The following is a 13,681-nucleotide window of genomic DNA, read 5'->3' on the forward strand; positions in this document are numbered from 1 at the left end:
TTCAGTTTCCTCTTCTGTGCAGCAGGAATAACAATAATAGAACTTACATAATAAGATTGTATGAAGACCAAATAAAGTAATACTTAAGAAATAAGCATAATGCCAAGCATACAGTAAACATTCAATATCAATTGAAATGGTATTTTAGTAGCAGAATACAAATGACAGACAATACTTTAGTGAAATATGAAAAACCTACCTAGATAAGCTGGCCAACACAGACCCTCAAAAGAGAGGGCTTTACACAGATGCCCAGAGAGCAGGAGTCACAGGACAATTGTGGGTGATGTGGGTGAATGGGAACTGAGGGCAAGTGACAGACACCCAAGTCTTCATAGCCCACAAGTTGGTGACATTTTGCACATTTCAATCAATGGCAAGCCACTGAGTTCTTTTAGACAAGGAAGGAGATTGAGCAGAGATGTTTGTTGGGACTCCCAGTGGAGAAAAGTCTGGAGAAAGTCCCTGAGATTTGTAAAGATAAATCCACAGTCAAGACTGTCATTTGAATAGTCTGATTTGAGGAGAGGCATGTATTGCTGGAGTGGAACAATTCTCTATGTCTTCCTACCGGGCAGTCTGTACCTAAGAACCTCCTCACTCAGCTCTGCTAGAAGCTGCTGCACCGGCCAGCTTCCTGCACTGGTGTTTGTGCTCCCAAAGCCTGTTTGTTCACAGAGCATCTGCTATCTACCTCTGCCACACAGAGCCTCCATCTCACGCAGTCACTACTGTCTGCGTACCTTTCTCCCCTCTCACTTTTTTTGAGCCTGAATTTACCTTTGCCAGCTCTGCAATCTAAGCGCTATCAAAAGACCAGCTTGTGGTATGTACTCAGTGCATGTCATCTTGAATGGCAGAACCAGTATTTGTTCTTCAGTACAATATTCTTAGTACAAAGGATGTGTATCTAATTCCATTTCCACATGGCAGTGAGTGACCCCGAGGCTTACTTCTGATTTTCCTTCAAGAAATTATTTCTTTCAATGACAATCCTCAGAAAAAGAAAGAAAGAGAGAGAGAGAGGGAGGGAAGGAGGGAAGGAGGGAGGGAAGGGGGAGAGAGAGAGGAATGATTTACTAACCAGAGGTCTTGCCTGTTTGCTTACTTAATAGCTTTGTAGTTAGTTTGTTTGTTTGTTTGTTTGTGTGTTTTACTTTAGCCCAAGCTTATTAACGTAGAAACCACAGAAGGTTTCTACTCAGCACCAGTGTTACGGGGTTATTTTGTTTCGTAAGAGTTCCCATGGCTCTTTTTAGTTCTTTTCACCTTTCTTAGTAAGAGGAAACTGCAGCACAGGAAAAGCTGGCCACACAGTGAGTCAGTGATCAGACATGCTTCCTGTGAGTCACTGATCAGACACGCTACTGTGGGGTAGCCACGCCCACCCCTGACGTCACCGGCACCTTTCCACACTCTGCTGAAAAGCCTGCAAGGGCTGGCTTCACGTCTTCACCTGTCTCGTCAGCTGATCCTGTGTTCTAGGCCAACTCAGGCATCAACTTTCAGGAAAAAAGTGAAGACAAAAGTGTAACATGAAATTCGTAAATAGAAATAAGCATCACTGGAACATTATAGAACAAAAATTATAACAATGCACGCTTTAAAAACAAAACCTTATCATACCACAAATACCACGAAGTGCAGACCCAGAGCAGTGAGGAACTCCAAAGCTTCTATCCTGGCTCACAGTGACTGCATTCTAGACTTCTTTTCTCTCTTCTCTTCCTGCCTATGTTTTGAAATATTGTCTGTTCTTACCTCCCATTCTCCGACTTTAGGATCACTTCCTAATCCTAAGTGCTCATTCTCCATCTGCACCCTCTTACTGAAACTATCGCATATGACCCTGAGGTCTGTGTCACCTAGTCACATGACTTCTATTCCCCCCTCAGGCTGCTGCCTTCTCTTCAGCCCCAGGCATTCTCATAATGATGCTTTCCTTCTCAGAATTCTCCGTCCTTTGCATGAAGGTGGCTATACTGTCACAACTCTCCAGCTGCATATGCTTTCTCTTTCATTGACTTTAGTCCATCATCTTGCCAGATCTGGTATAATCCAAGGTTCAGTCCTCAGCCTCCTGTTTTTTCCAGTCCATGACCCCCATCTTCTCTCAAAGCTGCAAACACCCAGGTAAACTGTAATCAGGTATTATTATTTTTTTTTACTTTTTTATTAATCATTTTATCCATTTACATTTCAAATGATATCCACTTTCCAAGTTACCCCTCTACAACCCCTACATCCCATCCTACTTCTCCCCCCTCCCCTTTGACTCTATGAGGGTGCTCCTCCACCCACTCACCCACTCCCACCTCATCCCTCTAGCACTGAGGCATCAAACCTCCCTCCCCTCCCATTGATGTCAGATAAGGCTATCCTCTGCTACATATGTAGCTGGAGTCCTGGCTCCCTCCATGTATATATACTCTTTGGTTGGTGGTTTAGCGCCCTAGAGTTCTGAGTGGTTCAGTTAATTGATATTGTTCTTCTTATGGGGCTACAATCCCCTTCAGCTTCTTCAGTCCTTCCCCTAACTCCTCCATTGGGATCCCTGTGCTCAGTCTGATGGTTGGCTGTGAGAATCTGCATCTGTATTAGTCAGATGCTGGTAGGACCTCTTAGGGGACAGCCATGTTAGGCTCTTATCAGCAAGTGCTTCTTGGCATCCGCAATAGTGTCTGAGTTTGGTGTCTGGATGGATCCCTAGGTGGGGCAGTCTCTGAAGGCCTTTCCTTCAGTCTATGTTCCAATTTTTGTCCCTGTCTTTCCTTTGGACAGGAACATTTCTGGGATAAAAATTTTGAGATGCGTGGATGACTCCATCCCTCAACTGGGGGCCCTGCCTTTCTACTGGAGGTGGTCTCTAAAGGTTCTATCTCCCCTTTGTTGGGTAGTTCGGCTAAAGTCATCACTATTGGCTCCTGGAAGCCTCTCGACTCTCTGGAGTCTGGGACTTTCTAGTGGCTACCCCCAGTTCCCCATCCCCCACTACTACATGTTTCTATTCAATTTCACATCATCTGTCAGTGCTTTCAGTTTAACTTGCAACACACACGCACACACGCACACACACACACACACACACACACACACATATATATATATATGTTTATATATATTTATATATATATATCCATGTTTAAAAAAATTGTTCCTGGGTGAGCACAGGAGACTATTTCCTTCTTAAAGAGGAATCTAACAGCTAACAAAAATAGTCAGTCACCATGAATTTGGAGATAAGTTTGTTCTTTCTTTCACATTAGCAGAGAGCTTCTGAACTGCAAAGTCAACACAGAGCAAGCCTTGCATCCTGCATGTTGGTTTCATGCTTAAGACAGATATGCTAATTCAGATCATTTTTTAAACCTGTGAAGAATAACAGATAATAATGAAGCTTCTTATGTTGTGGTCCTTATAGTCTGTTTCCACAACTGTGAATTTATGAGAATAGAATACATTGAAGGAAGCTTAAAATGAAAGGTGCTTAAATAAAAGAGTTGAAAGCTCTAAGATCTTTACAAAGAAACAAAAATTGAATTCCAACCTCACCTTCCCACAACCAAACATCTGAAAAGTCCCCGTTAGCTCGAGTTACACAATGTTGCTCAGACTTCACGGGTGAAATGTCAGGCACCAATACCTACATCCTGCATGTGACCCTCTGACGACCCCACCCTCCAGAACATACTTCTAATGATTCTCACTTCGAATTGCTGAAGAATAACATTCTTATGTTTTAAAAAATAAAGCAAATATAGGTGAATAATTTTTCCCTGAAAACACCAGGTTCCCACCACTGATATCAGAAGACATAATTTCATAGTCATAGTCAAGGTTTTACAGTCCACTAAAAGGCACCGTGACCAGTAGCACAAAAAGCTACACCTGATGCTTGGAAGTGCTTCATTTTGAGAACATTCTGGAGTTGGGGCAGAGGAGCAGTGTGTGATGCCAATCTCATCATTATATTGATGACATTCAAAGTTTGCTTATTTCTTTACCTTTTTGGATGCAAAACTCTCTGGTGAGCCGGGATGTTTTGTAGGCAGGTCCATCATGGTGTTCCTCTTCCTGAGCAACCTTACCCTGTGAGCTGCTCAGCTGTATGTTGAAGCAATGACTGCCAAACGTGTTATGGTTAGTAGATACATAGAATAGCCACCATTAGAAACTGTGTGCTAAATTACTGCTGGTTTCTCTTCCCTCATTGCCTTCCTCTCCTCCACATTGTCACCTCACATCTCTTACCTGAAAATCACCCACACCTCATACTTTGAAACTTTTTGTAAGATTTACTCAATGTCTTCTTCAATTCAACACATTTTAAAAAGACATATTTTCAATGAGCCAGGAAAGAGGGCACCACTCTAGGGTTTGAAATAACAAATGTTTCACCCTGGATGAGGACTGAATCCATCCACCCATCTCAAAACTCTTAACCTCTCTAAAGGAAACGCAGGAACAAAGAGTGGAGCAGAAATTGAAGGAAAGACAATTCAGAGATTTCCCTACCTAGGGATCCATCCCATCTGCAGACACTAAACCCAGACACTATTGCTGATGCCAAGAAGTGTTTGTTGACAGGAACCTAAGATAGCTGTCTCCTGAGAGGCCCTGTCAGAGCCTGACAAATACAGAGGCAGGTGCTCGAAACCAACCATTGAACTGAGCATGGGGACGCCAATGGAGGAGTTAGTGAAAGAACTGAAGGAGCTGAAGGGGTTTGCAACCCCATAGGAAGAACAACAATGTCAACCAACCAGAGCCCCCCCCCCCGCCGAGCTCCCAGGGATTAAACCACCAACCAAAGAGTACACACAGAGGGACCCATGGCTCCAGCTGCACATGTAGCAGAGGATGGGATTATCTGGCATCAAAGGGAGGGGAGGCCCTTGGTCCTGTGGAGGCTCTATGCCCCAGCATAGGAGGATGCTAGAGCAGAGAGGTGAGAGTAGGTGGGTGGGTAAGTACCCTCATAGCAGCAGAAGGACAGAGGGATGGGATAGGGGGTTTGTGGAGGGGGAACTGGGAAGAGGGACAACATTTAAAATATAAATAAATAAAATAACCAATAAAAAAAGAAAGAAAGAACAAATGTTTGTATTTCTGACCACAGAACAGAGAAGTTAATAGGAGATGGTAACAGCACCAGCGAGAATGGTGATGGATTGGGGTCTTATTACTGATAGCCAGGGGCTTCTGGAAAATACCTGGAACATAGACTCACTGCTTTGGTGCTGTGAAGTAAGTCAAGAAGGAAAGGGCTGGAGGCACCTGACTGTCTTCTCCACTCCCCTCATCTCCACACCCTCTAAAGCCTCTGAACCTGGTGAGCACAGTAGGGCAGGCAAGGAAGAGCAGAGGGATGTAAACACTGAACCTGAAGGCAAAGGGGGTGAGAAATAATTGCCCCCACTAAGTCTTTTCCCACTGGGACCAGCATCTTATCTAATGGCTAATATTTAATTAGACACTTGTAACCTCAGCAAACTGAAAGTCCAAGCTCCTGAGGAAGCAGAACTAGATGGTTTGAGGTCAAAGATACAGAAGGCATACTCAGGACAATATGGCGATCTAAGAGTTTAAGTATAGAATATGTTGAATAAGTGGTTCCTGTAAAGTGACCTATATAAAACTGCATTTTTTATGGGATTCCTGGGTGTGTGAATGAGTGAGTCTCTGATTCTTGTGCCTTCTCTTGGACCCTGTTTGTTTGTTTGTCTTGTCCAACTTCAATGTGATAGTTTTTGTTATATATTTTATTTTGTTATATTTTTTAAATGAATGAATGAATGAATGAATGAATGAAAAAATTAGCAAATGAATGAATGGAAACCTAGCCACTGGGATAAAGTTTATCAACTGAACTGTTATTTAACCCTGGGAAAATCAGTTGTCTCTAATAGAGTGACACTGGGTGTCACTACTACTACTACTCCCAGACAGGCCTCACGTTCAGGAGCAGCTGACCAATAGATAATGGACTCCACAGTTTTTTTATGTGTCTTTTTATTTGATTACAGTTTTATGCTTTGGTTTATATTTTTTCTTGAGTTGGATATTTTGATGTCTTGGTTTTGTTGTTATACTGAGTTTTTGATTTTGAGAAAAACTTGAAGTTGAGTGCATAGAGGTGGGAAGAGAATCTGGAAGGACTGGGGGGAGGGGAAGACTAACAGCAAAATAAATTTAAACTTGTTTTAGATCATAAAACACAACTATGAAAATCTTAATAAAAACATTAAGAACCAAACAAAATCTTTATGACCACTTCCCCCAAAGGGGGGGGGGCAATAAACAAATGCTGAACCATTATACCACATTTTCCTTGAAAGAAAGATAGTGCAAAAGACAGATTTTTCCCCCAATGTGTTGCAATAGACACATCTCTGAGTCAGTAGTGCAAGGAAGCCAAGAGAACAGGAAGACCAGATATCAGCATCAAGGGAGGGGGAGACTAAGTCACCGTGTGTCAAAGCAGCGAAGATGCAAAGATGGTCCTGCTGTGTTCAGTTGTGTGCTCTGAAAAGCTAATTCATTTCCTCCACCACATCATGTCCCTTCAGATTTTAAAGGCATCATGGGGCTAAAAAATCAGTAAAAAGTCTATATTGGAAAAGGCATACTTATAAAATGAGGTGAGTTTAAGAATGAGTGGCCAGGAGCAATGGAAGGCAAAGGAGATGTGTTTTTAAAACTTAAACATTTCTACATGGAAAAAATTAACAGACAGATAACACACTGGAAGGAAATATCTGAAACACATATAACAGATGCTATATGCTCTATTAACATGCGAAGAGTTTTCATGTACCACTGAAGAAAACACAATGGCCTAATTATTTTAAAGATCAAATTATATTGGCTAACTCACCGAAAAAAAAATAAATAAAAATCCAATTTTCCCAAATATTTGTGAAATGTAAATTCTAATTCCAATTTTACCGGGCAGTTTCAATTTCTTAGACAATATGTGCTTAACCCTTTTAATTCTTTCTTTCCTGGGGAAGGACTAGCAGAAATACGGATACATAAACATAATCGCTGCAGCATTTTTTGAAAGAGAAAAACTTTGCAACAACCTAAGTACCTTTAGGGAAATGAAGGATGGTATGAAGGCCTGTGTAGTCTTTAAGATGAGGGAAGCTCTGGATTCGTGGAGAGGAGATATTTTTATTGTTTTTTTTTATTGAGGCACTTCATTGTAGCACCAGAATAGAAACAGTTATGGATCTAATTGGAGAAATAGACATACATATAGAAAAATAAGTCTAGGAAAGAATTATGGTAAGTGCTCTAAAGGAAACAGAGAAAAGGTAGGCGTAATCCTTGATTCATTTCTTTCCAACACCTAATCATGAGACATAAAAGCCCTGCTCTCACAAGATGTACCAACATTTTCCATTTGTCTTCCATTCCACTTCGATGACTCTTTCCTGAAGTTTCCCTTAGTCCTATAAGTAATGTTGAAAGTTCTCACCCCAGCTTCCAGAGCCCTGCCCAACTGTAACCCTGCTTACATCCCCAGCATCCATCTCTTGTCATCCCTAGGAGTCCAGTAACATCGTTCTTTATTCTGTTCATCCTACACACATGAAGCACACTCTTGTTTTAGATCCATCACCTAGTGACTGTCCATGAGAAGAAAGGAGAAAGGCACCTCCTGTGGGGAGTCTGGAAATCAGGACAGGTGTTTGATGTTCCAATGACAAGGTGGAAGCACTGTTACTTAAACCTTAGGGATGCTCCCCAAAGCATATTGCCATGTGCTGTACAGTCCCCTGCCATAATGTACTATTTGATCCAAAATACTAAAAACAGGTCCAAAAAAGGCTGTTTCTGCTCTCTAGAACGATCACTACCTAGTGATTATATTGCTATTTTATTTTTTATTACATCTTACAATGTTGTTACTATGGTAGTGGTAGGGAGGGAACCTAACAACTCCTGCAGGTGTTCTTCCCCTCAGCTACATCTTCATCCTTGAACTGTTCTTTTAAATGAAACTGTATTATAATCATTAGCATATACTGACTATATAAAAGGGCTTCATGAAGGCGTTTCAATGCATCCACATAATTCTTTTTGACTGTGCTCACATACAGGCCCATTATCTTCCATCCTCAGAGAGTCTTTTCTCTAATGTAATTCTCTAGTCTCTTTTTAGCTTATTTTCCACTTTAATTCTCAAAATAGGACTTATCGTTGCCTAACAGTTTCTGAGATTATGTGTTTATCTTCTTGTTTAGCTTTTTAAAACACATTTTTGGAACCCCATTTATGGATAAGTTTCATAAGAATGAATGAGAATATGTGGGTGTACTTAGTGATAAGAATACTTGCCTAGCAAATGCATAGGGCTGGATTTCCTCCCCAGGACCCAAGATACAAATTAATAGAAGAAGAATCACCATTATGTTCGTCTTTCCATCCTCCCAACAGTGCTTGACTCCTGGCATGTACTTAACAAATGGTTGTTAAACAACTGAATAATGGTCATTATAATGAGGCCATAAGGCAAACTGATATGTGACTAACAGTCTTCAGATCTGACGAGCCTAGTCTTGAGTCTTAACTGATACTCCATGGCCACTGAGAAGTTGCCACTTCTCAGCTTTCTCACAAGCTGGAGTCAGTAATGTTTGGCTAAGGGGGTTGTTATGGGTATGACCTGATCTAAATACAGGCACTTTCTGTAACTCTTTCTCAAAGGGAGGCAATGCAATCTTGCTATGTACATATGTCATGGTTTGAGGGCAATAATAAGTCTTGTGGTAAATGTTACATCACTTTTAAATTAAAAGGTGATATACTTAACCATTCAGTGAACCATAAACACAAATTTGGCTGTAAGGCAGAAAAAGCATTCCTAATTAAATGTGGATCTATTATGTGCTCACCTCTACTCCTGGATAACTTCTCTGCTAGAAACAGAAGTAATCTTCATATTCATTGGACAGGTTGGAAAAACTGGCTGGCCAGCCTGGTCAGCAACAACAGGGCCCAAGAGCACAACTCTAAAAGAAGCTTTAGCAGAATTAACGCTTGCTGGTTTCTTCTTTTCATCACCCTGTCCAGACCTCTGCAGAAGTCTTCTGAATTTCTTAGAAACCAGAATTCGGCCACCTAAACGATGCAAAGAGGATGCTGAGGTTGAGATAATTCTTCCATTCGAGCTCACACTTCAGAGTTCTGTTTAACACCTCTGTGTCTCTTTCTCACCGTAGACGGGCGTTGTCTCTTCTCAGTGAATCTAAGGTCACTTCAGTCTAGACTTTAACCTCTCTGGTGAAGATCTAGCATCTTATTCATCTACTTGAGACTAGAAATAGTATCTTTATAGCTCCATGAACCTCCTTGCATGGGCCTTCTCTTTCATTTAGAACATTCTCTTCCAAAAAGTGTGTATGCATGTTCTTCTACAGATTGGAAGTGGAGTAAGAGCAGAGTTGGGTTGAAGCAGGGTGGAGGATAAGCTCTAGAACAAATGAACTCAAAAGATCTACCCATGCCATAGAGGCCTTGGAACCTCCCACAAGTGGCTGTTGTCTCATTGGTGATGGTTCTTGTCTTGCATGCCTCATGTATTTGAACACTTGAAAACTTGATAGCATCGAGGGTGTCTCTTACCAAAGCTTCACATAGTCTTTGAAGTGGTTCACCCACAGAAAGTGGGGCTGCAACATGAGAATGAAGAGGTTCTCGTCCCTCTATGACAGGCTGTACTGGAAAGAGGGGGATCCCCTTGGCAGCTCTAATCTCCTAAAGTGATCCCAGGTTTAATGAAGAAAGCAGCTACCATCAAAAATAGCACTAAGCTTAAAATGTCCTCTTACTGAAATTAAATATTGAAATATCATCTCTTAAGATTGTATTTCAGAATGAAAAGACCCAGTCATCAGGATGGCTAATCCTATCTGGAAGAAAAGAAATACAACTGTAGGTTATCATGGTAAGCAAAATAAACCAGACTCAGGAAGTCAAATAGGCAACTATAATGTTTTATTTCAGATTGAGAACATAGATTTAAATATATGTACATACTTATGAATAGAATACAGGAGGAGGTAAGGGGACCAGCAGGAAAAGAGAGAGCGGAACATGAGATAATAACTGGAAATTAATATAAGCAAAGTACATGATATGAATGTATGGATATGTTATGAATCCCATCATTTTGTATGCTAATTAAAATATGGCTAATCATAGTAGATTTTGTATATAATGAACACATAAGATATCTAATATCTCAACTATGGATAAAAGAATCTGACACAAGCCAGTTGCTCTTACATGTATAATGACATACTTAAAAATAAAAACGTTACAAAATGATTTTAAAAATATTAAAGAGCAAGAAATCTTAATTTTCTCTGTATGTGTGTGTATAATACATAAATGCATAGTGTGTGTGCATGTGCGTGTGCATGTGTGTGTGTGATGTGTATATAGAAGACAACTTTGTGGAGTTAGTTTTCTCTTCCCACTTTTACATGCTTTCTGGGGAATTGACCTCAGGTCATCTGCAAGTGCCTTTGCCTGCCAAGCCATCTCACCCACAGGAATTTATCTAAACATGATGACCAGGAAACTTATTGAGAAATACAACAGCTCCACTGTTCTTCCTCCAGCAGTCTTTCCAAGTCATGAAGTATTCCTTTTCATGGCACCAACAGCATTTCTATAGAGTACTAAGAAAAGGAATTTCACAATGTTCATGGACTTACTTAAAGTCACACACATAGTTAATTTAAGCAAGTAGCAGTGGCTGAACTCACCCAGGCCTTCTCACCCTGGCTTCAATCACTTTCTTACCTCAAGACAACTGAGCTGTCATAGACAGCAGAGCGGTGGCTCTGGGAGTTCAGATGGAAGCAGAGAGTTCACAGTTCTCAGGAAAAAGCTAGAGAAAATCTATGGACACCTCTGGGACCCTGTGATCTCTTTGTATAGGGTGACTCTAACTCTGTTTTCTATTGCTATACCACTATACCACAGACTGAATAGTTTACAAGGTGACAAATGAGGTCTTGTAAGGCTGGGAAGTCCATGGGCATAACTTGGGTTTAGCTGTGGGCAGGACAGAGTGACGGCATTTGATGATTGTCTTTGAACTGGTCCATAACTTGGCAGAAAGTGAGAGGACAAGAACACGTGTTTAAAAAAGCAATGCCAAAAAACATAGTGGGCAGATTATTAGCCTAGTCCTAAATAAACTAAACTAAACTAAACTAAACTAAACTAAACTAAACTAAACTAAAATAAAATAAAATAAAATAAAATAAATCCACTCATGAGGACTCAATTCCATGACCTAGTCACCTCTTAGTAGGTCCCATGTTCCCAAACTTCAAGGAGTATGTTTACAACATATGAGTCCACATTATGCTAGAATAAAACCCAACAACTTTCCATCTTAAGGCTTGGAACTGGCAGTTTCTCTGCTTGAGGTACTCTGCCCTAGACATCTGTATGTCTTGCTTATTATCCTTTCAGTAGCCATTTTCCCATCACTCCCCGCCACCTTACCTAATTTTCTTCATGACACTTACAACTATATGACATTACATATATGCATCCTTCTGGAGAAGAGAAACTCATGTAACACAGACTGACTTCAAGCCTGCAATCTATCTACCTTAGTCTGGTAAGTATAGGAATAACAGGTATGTACCTATATATTTTTAAAATTATTTCTTATTGCCTGTTTTCTACTTTGCTAGCGAAATGAACTCCACAAAGGACTCTGTTATTGTATCCTCTATGAAAGTTTCTTTTATACACTTGCTAAATTTCAAGGAAGATGTTCCCACTAGTGTTATAGTGGTACTTTTGTTATAGGTGTGACAAACACCTCGTCAGTTGAATTTGAGACTTGCCCCATTGGAGGGAAGCCATGCCTGGTATAATCTGGTCAAAAAAAAATTCCTTGCTGGTGGGAAATCATAAACTCTAGCAGGGTAACTTGGATATTATGGTCTAGCTAAATGTTCATAGCGTCAACTGTCTTGTAACTATTTATATCTTACCCGTAGATAAATGTTGCTCTCATCCTTAATCAAAGAAGTCTTTTTTTCTTGATGAATGGTATTGAGTGCAAAGACTCATGTGTACAAAGTGCAGAGAACTTTGATGATGAGTGCTTGGCTCTAAACAGGACATTTATACTATACCCTTAGGGCTCAGAGAACATTATGAAAGAGGAACTAGGAAGAATGTACGGGCCAGAAGTTAGAGAGGACTCCGAAATGCTAGCATCTGGTAAGACATAGCCATTGGCAATCACAGCCTCACAAATAGCTGCAGATGTTTGCACTGGGGCTGCACAAGAATAGGCCCATCAGGGCTGGAGAGATGGCTCAGTGGTTAAGAGCACTGACTGCACTCCCAGAGATCCTGAGTTCAAATCCCAGCAACCACATGGTGGCTCACAACCATCTGTAATGAGATCTGATGCCCTCTTCTGGTGTGTCTGAAGACAGCTACGTGTATTTATATATAATAAATAAATAAATCTTTAAAAAAAAAAAAAGAATAGGCCCATCAATAAAAGTCAAACACAGATAGAGGAGTGCCTCATAGGTTCCTGCCCTTCACTGATGAACTATTTGCCACTGATAGATTCATGGAGAGAGTTGTGGCAGGAATTTCCTGCCCAATGTATTTGTAGCAGAGCTCTGTCATTGGACAGGGAAGAGGGAGGCGGAGCTAGGAGTTGAGAGGAGAGAAAAACAGGGAGAGAGGAGGAGGACAGGACGGGAGGCAAGATGGCTGTGGATGTCACCCTCGTGTCTCTAGCAGTCTCAAGTAGTTATTCATATCAAGGTTAGATAATTGGGATAACAATTCTAATTGTGTGGGCATCTTGTGTATTGAGAATTTGCTGAAATATAAATCCATTGGCTAATCTTTAAGCTTTAAGAGTTTTACTTTACTGGATTACTGGGAAGTGGGTCCTCCGACAACTAGGTGGTCATGGCTGTGAAGGAAATAGCTGCTCCAGGGATGAGCGAACTGGAGCTGGAAACAAAGGGACCGGTCACTCCTGGAGCAAGTTAGAGAGAGTAGCCCAGTGAAACCAGCTTGGGATCTCCGGTCCTGCTAGAGAGCTTGCTGAGACAAATGGGCTTAGATCGGGAACGTGGCAGTCAGGCCGGGAGCTAGGCGGACAGTTCCTTTTTTTCTAACACCTCCTGCTAGAGAGAGGTAGTAAATGCCTTCAGTTGTGTGCCCACTGGTGATCCTGCCAGGCTCAAATAGATCAAATCTAATTGTTCACATAGATGACCTGCGTTAAACTAAATAAGTCACAAAACAAAACCAAAAGTCACATTTCTTAGAAAGGGACTGGTGAGGGGTAAGGGAGATTGGAAAGAAATTAGAGTGTAGAGGAGAAAATAATCAGCGTACATATTATATGTGCATGCAGTTATCTAAACGGCTGTCAGTAAAGACATTTTTAAAAGCCACTTGGAGAACAAATGTCTTTGTGTTTAAATACCAGCATTTTGGGTGCCCACTCAAGGAGACCTATGTGAACTTGGAAATGGTGAGGTCTAATACTCAGTTTCCCATGTAGCTATACTGTGTGTATTCTCTCTCTCTCTCTCTCTCTCTCTCTCTCTCTCTCTCTCTCACACACACACACACACACACACACACACACACACACAAGGCC

Source organism: Grammomys surdaster, unplaced genomic scaffold, assembly GCF_004785775.1.
Source record: "Grammomys surdaster isolate TR1022 unplaced genomic scaffold, NIH_TR_1.0 130, whole genome shotgun sequence".
NCBI lineage: Eukaryota > Metazoa > Chordata > Mammalia > Rodentia > Muridae > Grammomys > Grammomys surdaster.